General features: G+C 36.7%; 1 protein-coding gene and 1 long non-coding RNA gene across 3 annotated transcripts in view; one reads left to right on the top strand and one right to left on the bottom strand.

Moving 5' to 3' along the window:
* The window catches only part of LOC145676002 (uncharacterized), a 358,531-nt gene that overhangs the window by 17,201 nt on the left and 315,761 nt on the right, over positions 1–25,569 (top strand). The gene's annotated exons all lie outside the window — the stretch shown is intronic.
* Positions 1–25,569, bottom strand: part of LOC145676004 (uncharacterized) — a 128,305-nt gene that overhangs the window by 17,485 nt on the left and 85,251 nt on the right. The window contains exon 2 of the long non-coding RNA XR_014129259.1: positions 9,369–9,601. This is a non-coding gene — a long non-coding RNA (uncharacterized LOC145676004). The remainder of the gene's footprint in view (positions 1–9,368; positions 9,602–25,569) is intronic.

The raw sequence follows: 25,569 nt of genomic DNA, 5'->3' as shown, positions 1-25,569 counted from the left end.
AGATTCATAACTTACCAAAAAGATAACACATAAATAAGGGATATTTCAATTTCTTCCAAGTTATAATTTTTCTTTTTCCTCATAATGGTCTATGAATCATCTTGATGAAAAAAAAATATTTGTAGTTCAAAGCGAAACAAGCAGTTTCTTACAGTTTATGTAAAAGACTTCCAAAATTCTTACATATCTGTGTTCCATAACTGCAATAAAATAACATTACATGAAGCATTTTTATTTATTTATTTATTTATTGTCAACACAACAGGCTATAGCCCAATTACAGTGTTGTAAAATACGCAATTACATGTTCGTAACTCTTGATAACATAACTTGAATTCAGAACTCTTGATAACTCATGATAATGGCATTCCGAAATTTCTTAGGCGACATATCACATATATCAAATTCATTGTTATTTGTACACATTCTATTATACAAAGAATATTCTATTATTCTATTATTCTATTTGTACATTATTATACACATTCTATTGCTGTCCTCCAGATTGGTGATTTCATCATTATATTAGTTCTTGATTTTCTGCAGTAATAAAGACCATTGTTTCTACGTACTTTTAATGTGCGGACATGAAAATTCAATAAAGAAACTAAGTCATGACAATCCAAAATATGTTGCGTTACTTTTTGAATGAATAATAAATCCATCATATGTCGCCTTTGTTCTAGTGTAGGAAGGTTAAAGTTAGCAAGTATGGTTTTACAGCTGTCAAATGTAGGATAAATGTGAGTTTCTTTATATGTTAGAAATTTAAAAAAAATTGTTTGTATTCTTTCTAATTGCTTGTTTATCACACGTAATAACTCTTACATGAATATAGATAACTTGAAAATAATACCAGATTTGTGCATCTGGTGAAATGCTACCTCAAAAAGATATGTAACATGACCCTCTTCCTATTTAAAAATTTTCACCTGAATTTAAGATGTCAGACTTCAAGACGGCCGCCATCATAACGTATACAAGATTAGGTTGGTCTCTTCCTCTAGTTCCATTATCCAAGATATCTTTTCATTCCCTTGGGCAGTTTCTAAATTACGAGAGTTTATTCCAGCTTTTCCCCAACGACTATGTATTGTAAACGCATTCAAAATTTTAGGTCGTTTGGGGCACCATTTAAAATTATTTAATGGGTCTAATTTTTCTCCTGGCTTACTTTGGTTCCATATGGAACCATTTTAAGGGGTGAGTCCAAAGAAATTTCCTAAATTTATTTTTCACCATATAAATTTGAAGCAACCTAATATATATATATATATAGCCTATATATATATATATGGAACATATCTTTCCTTCGGTCATCTAACTGAAAGTTATCCCTTCTGTTTAGAATTCAAATTACAGACAACACGTAAATTAGCCCTTTGAAATAATGCTTAACTCTAACTTCCATTATTTTCTTCATTGCATTATTTTATTTCGCTCTCTCCAACCTAGTCTGGTCTCTGGCTTACGTTTCATATCTCATGAGCGAAGTGTATATCCAACCGCAAATATACGAATATGCTTAGCTAACGTAACGTAAAAAGAGGCAAGAAACAAAGGAAACGATTTCCATGCGGGGGGGGGGGGAGGTTAACTAATATTTAATAATGTTTTGAAAAGCCAATATATTGGGAAAATCTCACAACTCTTCCGCTTTTTTAGCCCATGTTAAGTTGCGAACTGACCAATATTTTGCCCACAGGATAAGAAATCTTGATCTTACAGTATAAAGTAAGTATTCGCCGCGGTGACTCAGGACAGTGCGCACCTCTGATGCGTGGGGTATCTAATGCGATCCCAGCATAAGTGAGGTGCGTTTCACGGTGGTCAAATACCGTGCGTTGGCCTTCCCTTAGTTTCACCATTTACCTCCGATTTCTTCTTTCTTTTCCTTCCTACTTATCTACTTACCTTCTCTCTGATTAAATATTTAGCGAAAGTGCTTACACTATATCTTTCTTAGCGTGTACTATTCTTACGTTCTATTTTATAATAACATACTATATAAGATTAGGTTTGTCGTATGGCTCTTTCCAATATGAAGATGATCATATTTGTAACTGTAAACAGCAAATATTTACCTACAGAAGTAGTTTCTTTGCTACAAACACGTTCCTTTGAGATTACTATATCTCATACAAAACAGAATAATGTTGTGATCTAACAGTAGTGTTCGAAGATCGTACTGGTCTTTCTCTCAGAAACCAATTTCAATCCTCAACATCTCAGTAGTTCCTCACTAGTGAAAGTTACTTCACTATGATAGTGCATCGTACTGTACCAACTAACTTTCGTACTGTTATTCACTTTCATGTGCGTGTAAAACTTCAATGCGGTTAATGAAATGCCTACGGCAGTAGCCTTACAGCCGATACTATTACTTACATATTACATTCTCCCTTTCAGCTAATATGGTTGACATGTTGATAATGGAAATTCATTCACAATACTAGCTAAGAACCCTTTCCATTTCTTTTAGGAATATAAGTTTTTCTCTATAGGCAGTGCTCAAAGTGAGACGGTATGCGGTAGTATGCCATACCGCCTCTGGTTCTTCAATAATGACATACCGTCTCTGAGTTCTCACTGATCAAGACAATATTTCAATAGTCTGTATGTTGAGTCTAAACCGTAATAAAACATACCGCCTCTGCTTTCTTTCCACTTCTAACACTGTCTATAGGGACAGGTCTTTTCCCTAACTTAGCCATTGCAAACGAGTCACTTTCATTTTAACATTTACTTATTCTCTTCCCTTCACAAATACCGTTAATTTATTATTTTCTTCATAATCTCTATTTCTATCTCACTCATTTCCAAGTATAGACCAACTTGAATGCACAAATGCTTCCTTTTGGAGTTATACGATGCCACATACTGACAAAATGAAATTTACAGGGCCATAGCTCCAAAACTATGGGACCTACCGTAGTCGGGTCAACACTTCACATAGGAACAATGAAGGATAAGGGGAAAAAAGGAGGAATGTCACAAAAGTGTATTTTCTAGAAAACGGCGTTTTAATATTGAAAACCGCGTAAAAAAGAATAGGGATACTTAAAACTTTTGCCCCTTTATACATGGATATTTTTACATCTATGCATGCTTACATATACAGTCAAACAGTACCAAGAGTCACCAGCACATAGGACGAAGTAACCGATAAAGCACACATGGACATTTCTTTCTTTTTTTTTCTTTTTTTTTTTTTCATCATCCTTCTGCACGATATCCTAAAATACATGTTACAGTATACAAAGGCACACAAGAACAATTTTTATACAGAGAGTTTGACTACAAGCATATACATTGAAATGCTTACGAATTACCTCTATAAAAATTGTCCCTGAAGTACTGCAGAAATCTGGAACTTGGATATTAGGATAGGACCCATACTACTTCTAGCCCGTCAAAATAGGTTTTATGTCGGAACAAATTCCCGGAGAGCTGATTTTTTTCCTGTTGATAGACTATGATGAGACATGTAATTTCCCAACAGTCCCCGGTTCTCCCCCCCAGCCCCCCTTAAAGGTGAATTTGCCGTCTCTCAGAAAATTAGTCATAACTCCGAAACCAGTGGAGCAAATGCTTCGCATTTTCTTTTATTTTCTTTGTCTAATGGTAAGCTACAAAAAAAAAGACTTCTTTTATTTTTCTTGAGAAATATATATTTTCGTGGCAATTGTGTCTTAAAAAGAAAACAGATTTTTGACAGGAAAAATTCCCTTTAATTTTTTTCTACGAGGTAAAGTAAAAAATGTTTCAAATGAAAGTTTTAGATCGAAGTCTAAGCTTTAAAACGAGGTATATATTGTCACGGTACGTAAAGCCAGAGCTGAGTAATGTAGCTTTGAACGTCATAAGAATATGCTTCAAGCCTCATAGGAATAAGATCAGAAAATGCGTTTTGGTTCGGGGGGACTATTCCCTACCCTCATATTGGGCTTTCCATTATCCACCACCTATGGACCCGCCGTGTCCCGGACTGGTAACAACCGGCAGATTTGTTATATTATGAGTTTATTTTAATTTCTATACTTTTAAATAAATTCATAACAAAAACAGCATCACGGACCACCCACCCACCCACCACTATAACCTAAGAATACCAATATTCAATGTTTTCTAGTCAGATATTCTGCAGCGACAATAATCTCCACACGCTGCCTTGCAAGAGCATGAAATTATTCCTAGGAGGTCATGAGGAGCAACAGATTTCATACTTAGTATCGGCCTTAAGACTCTTCTTTTTCCATCACTTTCTTTGATATATTCATGTTTCCAACCCCAATCAGTAGGATTAAGTTTGTTCCCTAACCACAATTGCACCTGTAAGTACACTCTGAAGAGGTGCTGACGACACGCTTCTGAGGTCGGTGGTAATTTAGCCAAATCAAAGTTTGACTTCAAAGAAGTCTTTACAGTTAGTCTTGTAAATCTCAAAAACGAGCTTCGTTTAAAGTTGAATATTTACTTAGCCCGTACATTGAAAGAACAAACTTTTTTCCATTCTCGACAAGAGTATCTTTTGATGCATCTTGTTGCAGGAAACATTCTGCCTCACATTTTGCCTTTTTTTTTTTTCACTTAATTCAATTGCTTTTGTTTTCCCAATTTCAAAAAATGACGAAGTTGTATCACAGCCAGAAATAGCATGGACAAAAAGAAGTTTGTCTACATTTTTTTTGGATCTTTTCAATTTATCGATATCAAAACAAGTGTTTGACGGGTTCTTTCCTCCAACATTTTTTCGAATGAAAATGGGTCTCTTCTCTATTGCTAATGCAACTAGCAATATTAAAATGTCCGTGTCATTCATTTCTAACAATCACTCTGAAAAAGGTATCAAGTTTGTCAATTCCAGTCCTTACAATTTCAGTATCAGCATCTTCTTCAGTTATAACTGCTGCTAATCCAACCTTTTCCAACTCTTTACATGTGCATTCAATCAATTTCTTTTTGTTCTTTCTGTTAGAAAGAAAAGGTTCTTTTTTTACGACACATTTATTATTTTCGTCGTACTGTATTTCACATGAGGAACATTTCAGTGTCCTTCTTTGGTGTTCTTCATCTTTCGTAGTCGCCTCTTCTGGATAACCATCGAACACCACCGTACAATTTTTTCCATATTTAAACAGTACAAATGAGCAATACTTGCTAACAATATCTCCATATGTGGCATCCTTAGACCATGAAACATAATGAAGAAGGAAACCTCCATCGATAACTATTCCAGCATCTTCTAAGCATGGTTGCTCAACGATTTCTTCTGAAAATGCTTTAACTATAGACGATTTAGTTCCTTTCCGAAGATAAGTATAATCAAAAATCGATGGAGGTACAGAAGACAATTCATATTCCAAATACATTTTCAGTTTATTGGGGATGTCACACACATAAAATTCTATTAAAAAGCTATTGTGGGTTTAATGATCGAACCGATACAGACTTATGACTGGCTTGAGTAATCACCATGTCTTTTCTTTTCAATTTTAGCTCTCCAAAACTCTTACCTTTCATTTTTTCCATAGCTGCCAAACCCACTTCATAAGCTTTATCACTATTAACACTATCATTTGATACAAAGCCGGAATGTAAAGACACGAGATCCCCTAAAAGCTTGGTAAAAGGGTTGTGCTGTCTCAGCCAAAATGTAAATTTTTCAATATCCTTATTATCTCTTTCTTTCCTCGATTTTCGCAGTTCAACATGCTGTTCAGTAAAATTTAAGGCTGTTCCTGCAAATTTATCTAAGGCTTCTTGTATTTTTAAACAGTACGGTGTTCCATGAATCCATTTGGCAAAGTACTATCTGTTATTCCTCTTCCATGTGTCAGACCTCCCACCGCTTTCATTGGACGGATTAGCCATTGTTCTATTATCATGTCTGTCCAAGTTCCTGACCAATATTTCCCATTCCTGCGAACGGTAAAATAACCTTGTTTAGCAAATAATTCGTATTCTTCTTTTGATATATGCTTTGCTCAGCATATAAATGCACGGATGTAGCATAGGGCAAGTGGCCTGCAGCATGTAAGTATGGAACCATGTCTACTACTGTACTCAAGTGCATGTTCCAGTTGCCAGTTCTTTCTGCAATAATAAATTTCAACATAAGATCTATGCATTTAATTAGATTTAGCCAAAGTTTTGCTGTGTTTCAATGTTTAAAACAGTTTCTGTAACTTCATCATCCAGGTTAATTGGCTCGAAATCCAATTCCTTGTCAATAAGCTGCTGACATATGTCTTCTAATTTCTTGCAGTCCTCTTCAATCTTTGGATATTCTTCCCTCATTACCGTAATGAGAGACGCTGCAGTTAAACAATAAGCTCTTATTCCTCTAGAATATGCATGCCCACTTAACATGTGATTAACAGTTGCCGAATCATGAACAGTTTTCCATAGATTTTGTAAGCCACTTCCTTCCATTATGCGGCCCACTGATCCCCCATAAGACATTAAAAGGTGAAATCCACCTAACCTAAGAATAACCTTAGATAAGTCACTATTTGGTTCTGACCTTTCTACGATTTCTGTTGCTTTCAGATACAATAGTTGGTCAAAAGTAGCAATGCAAGATTGATTTCTTTTTCTACATTGATCTGCAGCAAAAGATAAAGCAGAATAGATGGTAGACATATTATTTGGGTCTAAGTTTATAAATGGTACTGCCATAACACATGTAGATTCAGAAGAATGCTTGGTGCTGCAAATAATGTTCATAAGCCCATTCCAGCCAGGTTGCTTCTTTATACCTCCCATCCAAATTAAGTTTATCGGGTAAAAAATTGTACATAACTCTTCTGTGCTCTTACTAAGATTTTTGAGCTAACTGTAATCTTCTACAAAGATACTAATTAAGGGTTTTGTTTTATAAGGATAAGCCATGATACGTATTCCAGTAGTGTTTTGATTTAATGATCTTGATAGAACTCTTTTAAGTCTTATTTTGATATCAACACATGTTTTAGGAGTTATACACTGAACACCATCAATAGCATGTAAGGTATTCAAACCATCCTAAGTCCTTACATTTACATCTGCGTTGTCAAGAGCAAACTGAATGAACCCTTTAGTCCCGATATTAGGTGTTCCAGCACTTATCAGAGAAGATAAATACAGAGTTGTTTCGTAATAAGGAGCACATAACCCTAGTGATGACAACAAATTGATAAGATATTTAGAGCCGAAAAGGCGATGAAGAGTTAGAGCTAATCCTGTTTGAATCGGAGAAATAAAAGATCTTGGCCGGACGCTTGCGATTATGACATGGTTGAAAACAGTTGCTTTCCTCTTCACTTTTTCCGATTCTAACACATTCTTTTTACTCGTAACTCTGTCCATAAATAATTTAAGGGACTGTGGTACGATGATTTCTTCATTAGTGAGGTCTTTAATATCAGGATATGTATTTGAATCATAAGCCATTTTTTTGAATATCCTATTTTATAATATCGGCAGCTGCCTGTATAATTCTTTCAACGGTTTGATCGGAGCCTCGATTCTTATACCACTTGTCAATTTGTGAACTGTCTCGGATAAGCAACAGACATTCTTTCTACCGGAAATATTTGACATAAGAATTTGAAACGGAATTTGAATAAATTACAACTGACTCAATACATAAGCAAAATAATTTCAGGCAGTAACACAGCAAACTGTTGTAGTGCAGGTGTACTATTTCGTCGGATTACACCAGCACTGAGGCTCGCTGACCCGGTGGAGCATATTTTTGTTATTTTTTTTCATTATCTCTCAAATAAATACTATCATAATATACCTAGTTTTAAAGCTTAGACTTCGATCTAAAACTTTCATTTGAAACATTTTTTACTTTACCTCGTAGAAAAAAATAAAAGGGAACTTCTCCCGCCAAAAAACTGTTGTTTTCTCTTTAAGACACAATTGCCACGAAACTATACATTTCTCGAGAAAAATGAAAACATCTTTTTTGTAGCTTAACATTAGACAAAGAAAATTAAAAAAATGCAAAGCATTTGCTCCCCTGGTTTCGGAGCTATGGCTAATTTTCTCAGAGACGGCAAATTCACCTTTACGAGGGGCTGGGGGGAAAGCACAAGGGGGAGAACTGGGGACTTTTGGGAAATTACATGTCTCATCATTGTCTATCAACAGGAAAAAATTCAGCTCTCCAGGATTTACTTCCGACATCTAGCTTATTTTTACCTTCATTGACTGGGCTATTCCTAAAGAAAGTCTAGACCCGACTACGGTAAGTGTCATAGTACTGGAACTATGGACATTTAATGTTCATTTTTTCATGGTTTTGGAAGCCTGTTACTCCGAAAGGAACCATTTGGTCTATACTTTTTTTCTTATCTTAATGTCAGGGATCGCCTTCCACACGGTCATTCTTGTTTTCTAACACCCTGTACATATTACGTTGTCTGACAAATGTTATTTCTTTCTCTTTTTCCACCTTCGAAGTTATACATTCTGTGGGCTAATTACAATCTAAGTGTTGTAGAGTTTCACTTCCTGCATAATTAATAAATCGTCCAAGTGCAGCATTTAATACTTTCTTCACACTAATGTAATGTCTTACGCCCTACGAGAGAGAAACGTACGAAGTGCAAGATATCAAGAATAATTTCATAATTTGTTACGCAGATTTATACGAAATAATAATTTAATGTATTATTATTATTATTATTATTATTATTATTATTATTATTATTATTATTATTATTATTACTACTACTACTACTACTCAGTCGGCAAGTACTGGAACTAACGGGAGATTTTCTTCGCTACGTTAGCGTCTTCAAATATTTCTTCTATAATCATTTATCATATAGTACCAAAATGGCTCCTAGGCCAATGTACAGAAAGAAGAGGAACCGGGATTAGAAAGGATGTGCCATTCTCTTATTAGTTTTCATCCTCGCTTTGCCTGATGAAACTGCAATCATGCAAAATACCACTGAAAATGTATGTATACTGGATTCCAATGTAAGACTTTCGATAACATAAGCCAACCCTCTTTTAATGCGTTCACACTTTTTTTTAATGCTGAACCTTGTATTTATGGGTTATCCTTGCTTTCTTTAGGAGGGATATTTTGTCGCTCAATTGCTCCCTTTTACGGGCAGGTGACCATACATACATTCAGTTGATGCAACTAAAGACAACTTTATTCGGGATGGCTGCTCCAAGTGGGAGTGCTCTCACAAATCCCACCACCAAGCCTTCCTTCCACATCCAAAGCTGCGCCAGTGTTAACCGAGTGAGCTACTCCGATCGTTACCAGGCTTTTTTTTTTTCTATATGCACATGGCTACCAGAATTCAATTTCACAGCTTCGAATAATGAAAAGTTACCACACCAGCCTCCTTGCTTACCTGTCATTTATTATCCACTTGATTGCAAACGAACTTTTCTTCTAGTAAATTCCCCTTTGAAAGTGTGCCGGACGAGAGCAAGCAATAATGCAGCACCAAACTTTTTCTAACAATACCAAGCCGCGTATGTTGGCCATTCCACAATTCCTTCCAATCTGTTGTTTTCCGTACACTGGCCGTGACGCCGATTTCTTCGTTCCATTTTATTTCTCTCCTTCACAACATCAAGTTACCTGGGAATGAGGTGAAACATATCAACATATAATTTAAATAAAATTTCTTTTACTACTGCATAATTTGTAAAGTACTTAGGATTTATTATTACTGTACAATAAAACATACTTATCTTTACCTTAGTACAAAGTCGTATGCTGTCTGATTCTACGATTAGTATGTTTATGGCTTCCAGGACATCTACTATTTCAAATACATACAATTCCCTGACTTTTACAGGTTTGACATGCAAAAAAGACAATTTTCTAGAATATGTTTTGTGAAAGTAGCCACTATATTCTAAACATTTGTAGTTTTATAATCTCTCTTCTCTTAGTTGCGAAAGCTGTTATAAGAATACGAACAACGTTAAAGTAAGTACCTATTTATTCCTAGCAAGAACGATATTATTAAAGACAATGTATTTTTTAATGGCCTCCCATCTCCCTTTATAGCCATCTCTCTCCGCTCCTTGTTTCAAGATATATATATATATATATATATATATATATATATATATATATATATATATATATATTAATACAAAAAGTGCATAAGGCGGTTAACACCCCTGTAGCAGACGAACGACTTGGCGTTCACACTTGGTTCATGGTATATGTTGCTCGGGTGGGTAATGGAACATATTGCACATGGTTGCCATTGCGGCCGTCTTGTAACCAGTAGCGTAGAGTGCTATGAGACATTGAGACACTGTCTACCCTTTCAAATTAAAAAAAAAAAACATAGTTTTAGAATTTCCTTATTAATAAGAGCTAATATTCATTTCATGTTGAAGAAAAATATAGAAATACTAGGGCAAGCGATAGCTTGATTAATAAGAATAGTAGTAGAGTCTTTCTAAATAATTTTACTTTTCACAACTCGGGGGGGGGGGAGTTCTATCTCCCTCAAACAGACTGCACAGAGACAACAAGATATATGTCTCAACGCGGCTGAAACAAATACGCTTGAGAAAGCGGCGCGCGTATGTGGCTGTAGGCTTCTCACTCGCTGAAACAACCTAGCAAAGAGACATTGGGCAAAACGTCTCAGTAGCAGTGATATCATACTTAGCGAAATGATACCATTTTAGATCCAGTATACTTTTCATTCTTCCTTTTAGATATTCAATCATATTTCAAGGAAAATTATTAAGAAATAGAAGAAACTAAAAACCTAAATTAATAACTACCTTAAGAAGGTTTTATCGATACATTAATTCATATAGATCTTTCACGATCTAGGTTCAACTTCTGTTTATTCGCAATACCAGAGTGTATCAACACTGGGAAAGGCAAAAGCATGTGCAGGAGGTTTTGTTGTTGTTTTTAAAATCGTTATGTAAATTTGTATTTGGGTCTGTCTAGTTAGTTATTTATGTGCAAATCAAACAATTGGAAATAGATTTACTGCACCAGTTGTTATTAAATGGCATGTCTAAGCTTAACTTTAAAAATAGCCAATTTATGAGTTTACTTTTTCAATCAGGAATCGTGCAAAGCTAATAGGAAGATTATGCATAAAAGTAAATTATTAATTCAATTTCATGTATTTAGTGTATATACCGAGATTTATCAAAATAAATTTATATCAATACACTGCACAGTGGTTCAGGACGAGCAAAAAGCTGGCCAAAACCCAATTTTTGAAAACTGCGTTAGAAGGACACTGGTCTAGTGTATGGGTTACGAAATATCCATAGTTTCCTATATACAAATAATGAACACGAGTAACATGTAACATGTGAGTTAGAAAGGGTGAAAGTTAACCATTGTGGACATATCTGTGAAATAGCTGCCAAATAGAGTATTTGTCATTTAAGTTCATGGCTTGGTATTTGAGAATAAGTGGTTACAAGAAACATTTGTTGTATATGGCACCAACATACCTCTCAAGGACTGCAACTGTTCAAAGTGGCTATGCAGTACCTTCCATATGTACGTTTCCTTGAACAAAATATGTTAATGTGACAAAATTAATTTCCTTTAGCAAAAGGTCCACAAAACAACAGAGATTTAGTATAGTGCCCAGCATGCCCCAGCTGAGTCATTGAAATGACCTGAAAGAATAATCCATAATGAATTATTTCTCAGGAAGTTTAGGTGCGAATATGTGCGAATTCGTGAAATACGTGTTCCTTTGTGATTGTGTGTAGTGACAGGACACTGAAATTAATTATGCCGACTTTTTACGTGCAGGACATCTATAGTTCATAATGATGCTGAGACGCATCCAGGTCAATACGAAAATGAGAGAAATGTAAGGACGTTGTCAAAGGGAACAAACACGGTATGTCCAGACCTGGGTTTTGACGTAATTGGTGCTTGGTGATCTCTCGCCCACGTTAGTGAAGATATTCGACGAATTGTTTCCAGGTTTTGCAGCTAAGTGTACCAAAAACTGTATAAGAGTGGCAAAAATCATGACATCTTCCTAAAGACACATACAGAATGGTTTGATGAAGAACTGACATTTAAATTCCGGAGACAGATGGTACGTCAATCAAATCCTGGCGGTTGTCCATCGAAGGATTTCAGAGAATCTATTGACAGAACTAAACGAAGGAAAGCGGAAGATTTACATACATCTGCAAGTACGTCGGAACTGGCTTTTGCTGACAAAATGAGGCTTCGGGAATCAGAACAACAAGATGCAGAAAAAGTACTTCGTGTGGTGACAGAAACAACTTCGACTAGAGTTCGTAAGATGAGACAAGCGTTTATAAGCGCAAAGGACCAGAGCATTTTACCCAAACCGTGCACGAAAGGAGAGGCGCTTGCATTGCTTCTCGATCGTAAGTTAACCAAAAGCCAATACAACTGTCTACGTCTTGGTGCCAAAACACACAACTCAGACATTTATCCAAGTTATCACCAATTACTCGAGGCAAAGAAAGTTGTTACCCGTCAGATGAGAGTATTACTGTTACAGATGTCAGTGCAGAAATTAAATTGCAGACGTTATTGTAGAAAAAAGTTGAACGAGTCCAATGCATCGAACAGCAGATTCAAGATCACCTATCAACTGTGAATGTCAGTGGATTCCAATTTACTGTGCATGACGAGCTCATTCTCACTATGGTAGATGGAAAAATGGTAATGCACTCCTGAACAACAAATCTCTTCAAAAGTATTATATTTGCAAAGTATCTCCCAAACAAATGAACGATTTACAGAGAGTTTCTATGAAAGACAGACGCACCCACATTTTTCTTTGGATTGTCAGTGTTACATGCGTACATACGTCTTATATTGCATATAGATTCGGTTTCAAGACATGGCAAGTTCGAAAGAAGCACAAGGAACTATTGAAATCACGAAAACATGAGGTTCGGAAGCAGTTTAGAGAAAAAATAGGTCCTAATGTGATAGACCCAAAACAGAAGACAGTGGAACAAGCAAGGATGGGAACACTGCTAGGAGATGGTTTGCGGACTCACACCGATCTTCGCAAATAATGGGGATTTCTGAACAACTGATTACACGTTTTTCGGTGATACTATCTGTAATCAATTCTGGAGTTGATATTGATCCCAACGCTTTTGACAGTTATGCACTGGAGACAAACTCTTTGTTCATCTTTACAGTTGGTTCTATGTGTCTGCTAGTGTCCATAAAATTCTTGTTCATGGATCGGCCACAGAATGCCATTTTACCAATAGGTCAGCTTTCTGAAGAGGAACAAGAGGGACGGAATAAAGACTTACGAACATTTCGAAAAGATCACTCACGCAAATTCTCTCGCACTATTACGAATCAGGATATGCTCCTTATTACTTCTGATCCCTTTCTTTCGCATATTAGGCACATGGCTACTGGGAAGAAAAGACGTCGCTTGTCACATGAAGGACGACTGCTGTTAAAGACGTCGGAGCGTAAAGCAGAAGGAGCTAACGCGGCGTCCAACAAACAAAAGAATGGAGGCATTCCATTTTTATTCAGCGGTATTGACAGTGACAGTGATTATTGACGTACAAATGTGGTTGACAAAATCAATTCTCGTTTTTCATTTATGTGTGTGAGTGTAATGAAGACTTGTATGTATGAGTGTAGTGCAGACTTTTGTGTGTGAGTGTATTGACGTAATGCATACCAATACGCAGTACTTTATCAGTATTTACAAACATTTCATACTAACTCTCTCCTGCAGATAAGGCTAGTGCAACAGAACAATGAACGTGTTCGTTAATTCTTAGTACTATAAATATACAATTTTCACATATTTGAGGCATTAAAAGCATTTTGTACATTGTTATAAACGGTTATAGGTTTTGGCCAGGTTTTTGCTCGTTCTGAACCACTGTGCACTGGTTTAATTTAATCGCTAAGGAATGTGTTTATTGAAATTAGTTTTCTGTACATCGTATATAGTAGTGCAACCTCGCGAAAATAAGTTTCTAACGAAATTTTGTTACGAGTTTGTAAAAATTGTTACACTAAAAATGTTTCTTTCGGAAATTATTATTAAAAGAGAGTTCCTATAATTTTACATTCAGAGGTTTCCATCAGGAAGTAAAAACCTTAAACTCATAATTTTATTAGGTTCTGGATATCGATGCGATATTCTCCACCATGTGTCTGCCCTTTCTAATAATATATTAAAGATGAAATGAAATCTTTGAGTTTTACGTCCCACGCTTATGTCGGCTGGGCTAAAGTAGACGGTGATGATGAGGAATGAGGTGGTGGAATGAAGAAAGTGGGTGGAAACGGTAGAATCCCAAGAAAACTCCACACACGGTGTTAGTCCACCACAAAATTCCCTTGGCGCGAACTGGCATCGAATCGAAGACTCCATGCACCACTGAGCCACCGCGGCCCCAAATAATAGATTATATAATTGATAATTTTCATATATTTGGATATATGTGGAGTATAAACATGTGCATTTCAGGTTACAAGAGACGTCAAACTATCTCAATATTGTTATGAGGTTTTAAACTGCAAATAATTCCAAAATAAAAAAATAAAATGGTTAAATCGAAAAGTCTAAAGCTGTTGTTATTATGTAATAATGTAAGTGGAAAAATTTTGAAACAAGTGTTTAAAGAGAAACCTCGGTAGCTCGATGACAGAGCAGTCATCTCTGACGCGTAGGGTCCCTGTTTAGATTCCAGATCCCACCAAGTTGGTTTTATACGGGACATACAATGTGTGTGTAGATTTTCTCGAGATTCTCTCCCACTTTCGTCACTCCACCAGAATCATCCAACTCATCATCATTAGCCTTATTCTCAGAGCATAATCGTGCAGCACTGAACTCACTCTCTCTCTCTCTCTCTGTCCTATACATATCCTGTCTATACCCATTGCGATAGTTAACGCTACGCTACTGCTTGTAACCCGCCATCTTGAATCCAACTTCGGATTTTTAAATGGAAACGAAGGGGGGGGGTGGTATATCACTTGACACGAGTTCGATTTAAAGGTAACAATGGTACAGTCCATTTCCACCTACCGTTATTGGTAAAAATGTTATTGCGTCACAAATTATGAAAGTTTGACATTACAGCATGTGTCCTATGTGCTGTCCTTGAGCAAGACACAAAGCAAGGCACCTCTGCCAATCCGCACGGACTAGCAACAGCATGTCTGGGTCCACTGTTTCACAACACTCCAGAATTCGATGCATCAGATGATGGATATCATGCATGTGTTCTTGATAAAACACGTTCTTCAGATGGCCCCAGAGCAATAAGTCTAGCAGAGTAAGATTTGGGGATCGTGGTGGCTACTCTATCGGTTCTCGTCGTCCCACACGATGTACCGGAAATTGTCTATCGAGCCGTTCACGTGAACATAACGCATACTGTGGTGAAGCCCCATCTTGCTGAATAAAGAAAAGAAACCCTTTTTCCATCCTTATTCCAGAGAGCGGGGAGCACATCATCCTCGAACAGATCACGATATTTCTCCCAAGTCACGCTGCCGTGGATATAGTACGATCCAATAATGCGCGTCCCCTGATTCCATATTATTATTATTATTATTATTATTATTATTATTATTATTATTATTACTTTATTATTATTAAGGTGGCTGTGTGACTGATCATCTGCCAGTGTTTGATGTACTCTTTCGCTCTTCGCATATATATATATATATATATATATATATATATATATGTGTGTGTGTGTGTGTGTGTGTATGTATGTATGTGAGTGGGTGGGTGGGAGGTGGGGTGCAGAAGCTTTGTGTCTATGATTCCATTTTACAATGGCCTCTTAATAACATACAGAGAGCAAATATCGAAGATACTACTTCTAAGGGGACTAGGTGAGCGGAAGTGTCTGTGATGCGTGGTGGATTTTCTGTCGTTTACAATTACTTAGTGTTATATATGGGTGACTGGTAATTCGACGCATTTCTTGCAACGGGATATTCTACAAGTATTTTGGAACATTTTCACTATATGAACCGGGCGTTAAAAATCAATAGTTTCAGAGTAATTTGCACATGTATGATTTCTTTCAAATTTGATGGCTAACGAGAGGTGCGCGAAGAAGCTTTACCCTGACCCACTTCCACATATCCTAGAGCGCTGAAATTTTGCATGTGTAATCCTGCATATGCATGTGTCATGTTGTCATATACGGCTCGTAACTCTGCACTGTTGCTGTGTTACAGGTCCGAACGTGAAATAAGGTGTAGTGCTCCTAAATCTATTACTGCACCTCAGAAAGCATCGTGGCAACATCACAGAAGTACTTGCCCCTAGGAAATTACTGTATGATTGGGAAGAGGTGGGATGAAGATGGTGTGCGGTCAAGAGAAAACGCGAACTATAGCGGATTTCACACCCAGGGTCAAGCATTTGTCTGGCCAACATTTTCGAGCAGTGAACGGGTGCGTCGTTTTCTAGGAGGCGGACACCTTTTGTCAGCATGCCACGCTCTGCGATTTCATAGAATCCCGGAACGTACGCAGCAGTCAGGCATAGTATATATTCTATTTGAATGAACAGTGACATTAAATTCGTTATTAGTGGAAAAATAGTTAATTTAACAACACTCTGAGATAAAAAGTGTAAAAGCCGTCAGAATCACCAGTTTTACCACCAAGTGATAATCAATTCAATTACTAACTAAACATAACTCATTTGAATTTACTATAATTTCAACTATTATACAAAACATACATATAAATACAAAACAAATCAATCAGTTGTGGAGCATGGGAGAGTGCTAAATTCAATCACAGCGCATGATTTAATGTAGGTTTACTTTAAAGGTGCCAACATTGCATGTATAGATGTATACATAGTCTTAATAAGTTATGTAAATAGTTACAATATGCTAAGCGATTCTGATCTTGTAACTATTTGCTGTGATTCAAAAAACGAAATTTCGTCGCTTCGTAAAATAATAAACCTTCTTGTGAGTGATACAGTGTTTAGAAATAAAAGTGAGTGAAGTGCAGCAAAGAAATCATAGGCCTTATTATGACGAAGTGCAAGGTAATCAATCATGGTCTAAAGTTGTGAAGGGTGGAAGATACAATAGGCAGTCCCAGGCGCTAAAACCCGTTTTACAGGTAAGAAACAGGTAGTCTGTTTGAAAATAAAGAAGGTATTAAAAAGACTGATATACTGAAACCATCTGATAATTTGAAACCCAGTGATCTGTTATTGTCTGCAGTCGAATGTGTAAGGGTAGATTCTGAATTAAATGCCCAACGTACAAATTTACCCTCAAACTATGTGGAATTAAATCATGTGTAATCCAATGTATGTATGACTGCTTGCTCGTAACACCAAGCAGTCATGATATCTAACAATGGTAAATCACTTCAACAATACAAAAAAGTGGTCAATCCAATCACAAAGTGCAAGATACAATTTTTACTACGGGTCGTGACATTTCCAAAATCTTAGATTAGTAACTGGTTTCATTAAGTCCGGTGCTGATATGGGACAGATAGTAACATCCTTAAACAGCGAATCTTTTACGGATAAAGATTTATTCATGCTAATTGGTGGAACGATTGGTGATGTTTCTAAAAACAATGCACATAGTGCTCTTAAGTCCTTCAGGACGACACTGGTAACCTTCTACTCACGAATGTTATTCTAGTTAATTTGCCTCATTCACACGATCTACGAAGCGTCTCATGCGTAAATAAAGAAGTAGAAAAAACGAATGTCAGATTTGCATGTTTGAGTAAACATTTCTGGAATATTCGCATGTTAAACTTAGCTAATTTCCCTAAGAAATATCATACTCGCCATGGACTTCTTTTAAACAGGTTGGGTAAGCGATGTGTTTTTTCTAAACTTGTTGAGATTATAATGTCAATCAATTCAATCCATACTACCTCTCCCCCACACTGCTTTATTCATTTCCTGTAAATAAAGCTGATGATAATAAAAGCAATTCATGTAATCCCTTTGATAATATTGTATTAAGTTCCGGTAATGGTGCGCCTGAAGTGAACAACTGCCTTATGTTTCGTCAGAAATTTCTCACGAATACTTAACCCCAGCGTAAATGGCAAGGAGTAGACACTCAGGGAATCGGGTTCAGGGAACATTGTATCTCCTATATTCAAAGACATCAAACGTGGGAAATCGACATTCGGTAAGAAGAAGAACAGTCAATACAGATGAAAATTTTTATGGTTAATGTAACTCACGAGTTATGCATATTTCTTCAAAACTTTCAAGATTTAACTACTAACAAAATAAAAATGCTGGACGTTTTACTTTCCGAGTTCACAAACTAACTTAGCGTTCTATGCACAACAACATTGGATGAAACAACATGAGATTATGCAAACAGGTATTTCTGAGTTTACATTACCAACTGCATATTGTAGATCAAATATGCTAAGGGGCGAGGCTAGTGTTTATTGCAGAAAAGTTTGGAAACCAAAATAATAACAAAGAAGTAGTATTAATTTAGAAAGACCATTATATTACGTAACAAATTTGTCTTTTTAACTCGGTACATTTCCTAACAGATTAAAACGTGCAATGATTAAAGTTCTACACAAGAATGGCGCAAAAACAAATGCAGATAATTTTAGATCAATCTCAATACTTTCTTCTTTCTCTAGCCCTGCTTCCGCCAAGTGAACTTTGTGGTGGACAAACACCGTGTGCGTGGGTTTTCTTGGGGTTCTCCCGTTTCCTCCCACTTTCTTCATTCCACCATTTCATTCATTTCTCATAATCACCGTCTCCTTTAGCCTAACCGGCATAACCGTGGGACGTAAAACTCAAAGATTTCATTTCATTTCATTTTTTCTTCTTTCTCAAAGATATTTTAATCTGCAATATTTAACAAAATTTGTGCTTTTCTTTCCAAGCACAACATTAGTTCTATGTCGCAGCATCGATTACAGAAGAAATAATCAATAACTACAGTAATATATAATTATATTAAACAGCTACGGAAAGCATTGGATAATGGTAAGAAATGTTTACGTACTTCTATGGATTTGTCAAAGGCTTTTGATTTCGTACCCCGTAATATGCTAATTGAGAAAATGAAAGCCTATGGCTAACCCGGAGCAGAAGTGACCATTTTGACCTAACCTCACGCTCACTCATTTCCACCTCACGGTAACCTCACCGGTCTGATCTCACGCTCACCTCACCAGTCTCACCTCACGCCCACATCATTAGTCTGACCTCACGCTCACATCACTAGTCTGACCTCACGCTCACATCACCAGTCTGACCTCACGCTCACCTCACCAGTCTCACCTCACGCCCACATCATTAGTCTGACATCACGCTCACATCACTAGTCTGACCTCACGCTCACATCACCAGTCTGACCTCACGCTCACATCACCAGTCTGACCTCACGCTCACATCACCATTCTGAACTCACGCTCACTAAGCCTCATGCTCACCTCACTAGTCTGACCTCACAATCACTCAACCTCATGCTCACTTCGGGAGGTTGAGGTCGAATGAGTGTGAGTTCCGAACTCCTGAGCGCTGATTTCGTGAGTTTGGACACAGATCTTCCCACTAACCTATTGGCTAGCACGCGCACCTTTGGTGCACAAGGTTGTGGTAAGACTTACGATATTTCGATGTATCGATCCATAGTTTGAAATGTCGCGATTTTTCGATGTCGACTTCTAGATAGTTTTTAGTATTTGAATAGTTTTCGATGTTCTCTTGTTTTCAGTATAAAGGTACACCAATACCACTTTCTCAACACAACGAAAACTATTCATATAACACGACCTAGACTTTCAATACTTCAACGTTCTCTGTTCCACAGGATTACTCCCTAATACAACTAAATATGACAAACACACGTCGATTTATCAGGATCACCCAAGTGGGATTTACTATATTTTAATATTAGTTCGTACGCATGTACGACTTTTTCTTCACACACGAACTACTAAATGCAAGTGATTTATTGAATTCCGTCTCCTGGGATCGATAGCTAAAATAATTATTTCGATAAGTTCGTTAATAAACATGGTTTACCCATGGGTAGAGGTAGAAATTATCTATTTTCGGTTTAACATTAATTACTATTGAGCAAAGAGAGTAACATATAGCAAAACATGGTTTCTTGCAATTGATCCAGCGTCCCAAGAAGAACTTTCATCTCCATCTTTAACAATGTACTAAAATTGGAAGTCATATACATTTACTACATCTTTCAGTCTCAGTATTGATCTACATAGATCAAAAAGTATTAAAAAAAGACAGTTTTTTTTTAATCGATTTAGTTTTCTAAGAAGGAAGGCTATCCAATTCCTCGGCGAGTATCGCATTGAAACTTTTACAAGTGGAAGAACATATTAAGAGATAGAAATATGCTTACTCTTACGATTCGCAACGTCGTCGAACCGGAAGTAGAATGATCGTTCCACATAGCCCCTCAAAGTTATGTGCTCTGTTCATACACGCCAGAATGTGTTACACTGGAACCTATTTTCTCACGAAGACAAATATAGCAAACTCAAGATGATAACAGTTCATGGTGATTGGGATTTCTAGTACGTCACTGATGCGAATCGATGTCACATGGAACACGATACACGATAGTAAGTTCCAAACGAAGACACTTACCCCGTGGAGAAAAGGACCACGCTGAAACCACAACTCAAAAATGGCTTTCTATGATTATTGTTATTAGTAGTATGACATTATTATTATTATTATTATTATTATTATTATTATTATTATTATTATTATTATTATTAGAAGTAGTAGTAGTAGTAGCAGTATGATTAGTAAAAATAATAATAAGAAGAAGAATACAACAAATGCATTATTGGGCCCGTTAAGTAACCAAGGTGTTCGACCCGTCTTGAGTATCCTATAGCACTGCTATGAAGGTTTTAAAATCCACAAACATACCCCAGTCGGGATTCGAATTCGGAACCCTTGAGTCCCTGGCTTAACGCTTCAACCCACATGAACACGAGGTCTGCAAGAAGAAGAAGAGATAGTATAGGACAGGGTTTATCAACCTGGGAGTCGCGAAAATAAACGAAGGAGAGAAATCGCGAAAAGGTTCCTTTTTTAAATATATTCTTACTATTATTTGCTGAACAATCAGAGGTTTCAAAGGAGTAGGGTAAGCAGCATCCCAAATTAATATACCGTATTTAAGTATACTATTTACAAGAGCATAATATATAGTTCGTAATATTTTTATGCTTACAATGTTTCGTAATTGAACAAATTTATATAATAATTTTCTTAGTATTGTGGCGATATGTGTAATGTGAGAAGACTATTTTAGATGCTTATCAATAAATATACCTAAGTATTTTACTTTATTTTCACTAATAAGAGAACTACAGTTACATTTTTCCGTATTTTGACAATAATGCAATTTTAGTGACAATAATGCAGTTTTCTGGCTGTCCTCTTAAAGTTGGTGAAAACGTTATATACCTGGAATACTAACTGATGATTATCAAGCCATTGTTTTACTTTCTTCATTTCTGCTTCATTTTTCTTGAATACATCTGTCCATGTTTTTCCAGTAAATATAAGTGAGGTGTAATCAGCAAATGATTGTATATGCCCGTCCATTTTTAAATTACACAAATCATTTATATAAATTAAAAATAATATTGGGCCTAATACAGTTCCTTGTGGGACTCCTTGTTTTACATATAAATAATTGCTTTGAAAATTACCTATTTGGACGGCCTGTTTTCTGTCTTTCAAATAACTGTTAGCAAATAACTGTCTTTCAAATAAAGATAGCGATATACCCCTTATTCCACACCTTTCTAGTGTATTTAAGAGAATTTTGTGTGATATTGTGTCGAATGCTTTGACTAGGTCTAGGAAAACTGGAAATACTTTTTCAGCTTTATCAACATTTTTACAAACAATCTCTGTTAAATTGTATACCGCATCAGATGTACTTTTACCTTTTTGAAATCCATATTGATTTGAAGAAAAGAATTTATTTTGATGAAGAAAATTAAATAATCTTCTCTTCATACATTTTTCTAACAGTTCTGTACAGTTGCTGAGGATTGATATAAGTCTATAGTTATTAGGATCAGCCTTTGAGCCTTTTTTTATATATGTTTTATTACAGCAGTCTTAAAATCATTAGGAAATACACCTGTTTCTAAGCTTATGTTAAAGATATACTGCAAAGGTTTTAATATATATGATTTCGTATGTTTCAATACACTTGCTGATAATCCGTCTATACCAGATGTTTTTTTGGTGATAGTTCATTTATAAAGCGTTCAATTTCCTGTTCAGTGATTGGAATCAAGAATATAGTTTACTACTTTAGTTTGGGAATTAAAATTTATTTTATCATCAATCTCTTTCTTAACCATTTTTTTGCCAACACTGGAAAAATGCTCATTAAAACTTTCAACTATTAACATACGATCACGTTCAAACGTTACTAGACCATTTTTAGTGTTCACTTAATTTATTTCTACATATTTTTTTGTCATTTTTATCTATAATATCTGTTATTACCTTCCATAATGTAATTTGTTTTCTATAGTAGCCATTTTTAACTTCTTTTATTAATTGTGTGAGTTTATTTCTATACCCTCTGTAATATTCCTTAAATTCTAAATCGTTTTGACTTTTTATTACTAAACGACTTAATCTATCTTTTCCTCTTAGTTGACTAATGCTTTTGTTATCCATGGTTTTATTTTGCGATATTTACTACTTACTTTTTTTTATTTTTATTAATACGAGGATCACTACGAAAGTTTTGAGATACGCATTGTAGTGGTACAGTATTTTGATTCCAACAATTGCGTTTGGTAGTGGTATCCAGAGCAAAGAAGCGAAGCAAGTTTCAACTCGCCTTGCTTATCGGCGTGGCCGTATCGCCTTCACTTGATTGTTGATGTGAGCAATATTCGGCTGTCTACAATGGAGCTCGAAAGGGAACATTTTCGGCAATGATTCTTTACAATTTTAAAAGTGGTTTGAACGAGACATAAAGCCTTGACCGTTTGTAGGGGAGAGCTCCTTCGTGGCTAAGCGGTTAGCGTACGCGCCTTTGGCGTGGGAGACCCGGGTTCGATTCCCGGCGGGAGCTCATGTGGTTCGGATTCCACGTTAATCAGTAGGTCCACGTCTCATTTGCCTCGCTGCTGAAAAGGGACGCTAAACTAAAATCAACTCAACTCAACGTTTGTAGGGGACATTTGGGGACCTTGCTCCTTCCCGTGCTACAATTTTTCGGTCGTTTGGTGAATTCAGAAGAGGCCGGACATCGCTTAAAGATGAAGAGAGAGCTGGACGTCCGGCAACAGCTGTGTCACATGAAAACATTGCCGCTGTGTAACAAATGATTCGAGAAAATCCTCGAACAACTTTCAAAGACATTGAATCTAGAGTGAACATTGGATCGCCAGCAGTAACAAAAATTCATGATCATCGGCTCAGGAAGGTTTCGTCTCGTTGGGTGCCTCACACTTTGACTGAACAGCAGAAGCGCATGCGTGTGGAATTGTGTGAAGAAATGCTTGCAAGATTTGATGAAGGTGTCTCTGACATTGTTACTGGTGATGAGACTTGGATCTATCAATTTGACCCTGAAAATAAACACCAGTCTACAGTTTGGATATTTCCAGATGAAAATCCACCCACGAAAGTGAAGCGACCGCGAAGTGTAAGGAAGAAGGTAGTCGTAACTTTCTTCACCAAATCTGGCCATGTTGAAACTGTTCCACTTGAAGAACAAAGGACTGTTACTGCTAAGTGGTACATCACTGTTTGCCTAACAAATGTGTTCCAGAAGCTTTGGGAACGGCGTCCAAGAACTGGATTGCGTGGGATCCTGCTTCATCATGACAACGCGTCCGCACACACGGCCAACATCAAATTCAGTTTTTAGAATCTACGGAGGTTAAACTTGACTCATCCGCCGTATAGCCCTGACTTGGCCCCGTGTGAATTTTTTCTGTTTCTTACGATCAAAGATCGCATGCGTGGGAAGAGATTTTGCAGGCCTGAAGAAGCTGTAGTGGCTTACGAGAATGAACTATCAACACTTGAAGAAAAAGACTGGCAACACTGCTTCCAAAAGTAGTTTTCGAGGATGCAAAAGTGTGTACAGTGTAATGGTGAATACTTTGAGAAAATGTGTTAAATTGATTTTAAGTATGTAAGTTATTTCACATCTCAAAACTTTCGTAGTGACCCTCGTACGTGAATTACTTATACAATTTTCCATTATTTGGATGAAATTTGAAGTTGCAGTATTAACACAATTACTGTATTACCAGATTCCACTTACATTTTTTCAATTCTTCATTTAATAAAGTGTAATCTATAATTTTTGTTTCATATGATATTTTTTCCCTCTTTTGCATTGTAATGAGAACATTTATACTAGTGAGAAAGTGTTTAGTTGTACTTGTTTGCAACACAGCTGATGTGACTTTCAGTGGACTTTGGTACTTTAAAAATATATGATCTATACAAGTCTTACTGTATTCTGTAACTCCAGTGTGTTTATTTATGCATGAAACATAACCATGACTATATAGTAAGTTTAAATATGTGTCTATATTTTCACAGTATTTGTCACTTAATATATCTAGATTGACCATTTAAAAGCAAAGAGCAAGTTGATGAATTTTTAATCTCACCATTTAGTGATTGTAGAAATGCTTTCTCATCAGCACTTGGAGTGCGATATATAGCTATTATGTTACAACCTTCTGCATCCGCATATCCATGGGCTGTTTTCGCTCATGCAGTATTTGCATGCGCTGTTTGCCGCGCGGTATTTGTATGCGCTGTTTTTGTCCATGCGCGGTTTTTGTCCATGTGCTGTTTCTGTCATATCTATTTAACTAGAAAGAATGCCTCTCAATTATGCAACCCGAAACATAGTAGAGACATTTGGGTTGTCAAACTTAAGGGACTTCTTCTGTTCCTAAAGATGTCTATAGAAATTTTAAACAGTCTGTGACAATGGTTCTCAATCTAATTCATATCTTGACCCGTTCGTGTTAGTGCAAGCTCGAGTGACTACGAGCCCAGTCGAGAGAGGTGAGTGCGAGCCCAAGTGAACGCGAATGCTTGTGAGAACAGTTGAGGGAAGTGGTCGGAAGCGCGAGCCCAATTGAAGTAAGTGATCGCGAGCCCAATTGAAAGCCATGAGCACGAGCGGAGCGAACCTAGTGCAAAATGTTCATCTATGGTTTTTGTCCGTGGGCTGTTTTCGCTCACGCGATATTTGCATGCGCTGTTTCTGTCCTTGGGAGGTTTTTGTTCATGCGCTGTTTTTGTCCACGTGGTATTTGCATGTTGTCCTTGCATAGTTTTTGTCCTTGCACTGTCTTTGTCCACGCGGTATTTGCATTCGCTGCTTTGTCCTTCCATGGTTTCTGTTCAAGCGCTGTTTTTGTCCACGCGGTATTTGCATACGCTGTTTTTCTTCATGCGCTGTTATTGTCCACGCTGTAATTACTTGCGCTGTTTTTCTCCTTGCGCAGTTTTTGTTCACGCTGTATTTACACACGCGGTTTTCGCCCATTGCTGTTAATGTTTGCGC

This window comes from Thermobia domestica, chromosome 18 (assembly GCF_964235325.1).
Source record: "Thermobia domestica chromosome 18, izTheDome1.hap1.1, whole genome shotgun sequence".
In the NCBI taxonomy this organism is placed as follows: Eukaryota; Metazoa; Arthropoda; class Insecta; order Zygentoma; family Lepismatidae; genus Thermobia; species Thermobia domestica.
The sequence above is the reverse complement of the archived record's forward strand: the minus strand, read 5'-3'. Positions and strand labels throughout refer to the sequence as shown.